This window comes from Lepisosteus oculatus, chromosome 14 (assembly GCF_040954835.1).
Source record: "Lepisosteus oculatus isolate fLepOcu1 chromosome 14, fLepOcu1.hap2, whole genome shotgun sequence".
NCBI classification, from domain to species: domain Eukaryota; kingdom Metazoa; phylum Chordata; class Actinopteri; order Semionotiformes; family Lepisosteidae; genus Lepisosteus; species Lepisosteus oculatus.
In genome coordinates, this window is record NC_090709.1 from 18,662,500 (window position 1) to 18,663,662 (window position 1,163).

Genomic DNA, 1,163 nt, shown 5'->3' on the forward strand with positions numbered 1-1,163 from the left:
TAAAAAAGAAGAAGAAATAGTGTCGCAAAAGAACTCTGTCGCCCTTGGGAGATGTCAAACGCATTGGACATGAAAAATGCCGGATAAAAGCCAGTTCTCTTCGTTTCTCAGTGTCGGGGCTGCTATGTAAAAGAGGCAATTTGGTCTGAGAGCAGGCTCAGCGCTTACTGAACGCAGATGTCTCAGAGCGGTGTGTCCAAGTGGCTGTAAAAGGTGATGGGTGTCCTGTCACCGTAGCCTAGTTGGTTAAAGCCCTTCTCTATTAAACAAAAGAACCGAGATTCAAATCCCAGCCGTGTCTTTCTTCCTATCTTGTAGTACAGAACGTACCATTTCGGGCAATCACAAAGGGCTTGATTTCGTTAAATGCATGTGTTCATTTCCTTTCTGGAAAACTTGTTTTTTTTTTAAATTCACACAGCTTGCGATAAATGAAATTCAATTCTTGGTTAACAGTGCAGAAGAAATATTACCATCTGGAAAAATAAAAGGTAAGAGATTTTTTGTAACCGAAAACTTCTGATTCGAGAAAAGACCACACCAGTCAGTCTCTGTGGCGCAATCGGTTAGCGCGTTCGGCTGTTAACCGAAAAGTTGGTGGTTCGAGTCCACCCAGGGACGGGGTTCTTTTGCGATGTAAACGTTGTCTTTAGTCGATTGGATTTTTCAGCGAAACCATAACCATTTTAATATTTGCAGGAAATGCGAGTGTGTAACACGTGTCAGGGTCACCGAGAAATGTCCAATAATGCCCAACATTGCAACTCCCCAGAAAACCATATTCACCCAAAACAAATTATCGTCGAATCTTCATTTATACTCCAGTTGAATCCTCTGCTGAAATATTTTAAAAATACAATGCAGGTTTGTTTGAGACTTGACAAGCATTGTTAAGATAGCACTGTGCAGTTGGATTTTGATATTTTGACATATTTACCTTAATTTAAAACAAATACTATACAGTCTATTGTAATTTTAAAATATGTGAGCCGAGGATGCAAAAGGGTGAAAGGGAAAGGTCAGAGGGTATAGTAAAAACGAGGTTAGGATTGGTGGAGGTGGTAGGGGTGTTGATGGTTTTTCTCTGTAGAGGATGATTGAGTTTTTTATCCTTCTCTGAAGTGAGAAATTGGAAGAGTTGGGAGTTGAAGGATCTGATGGTT

The 1,163-nt window shown here is 40.3% G+C and overlaps 1 non-coding gene across 1 annotated transcript; it reads left to right on the plus strand.

Moving 5' to 3' along the window:
• Nucleotides 1–547: 547 nt before the first annotated feature.
• On the plus strand, nt 548–621 carry trnan-guu (transfer RNA asparagine (anticodon GUU)). Its single transcript has one exon. It is a non-coding gene; the product is annotated as a tRNA-Asn (tRNA).
• Nucleotides 622–1,163: the final 542 nt, after the last annotated feature.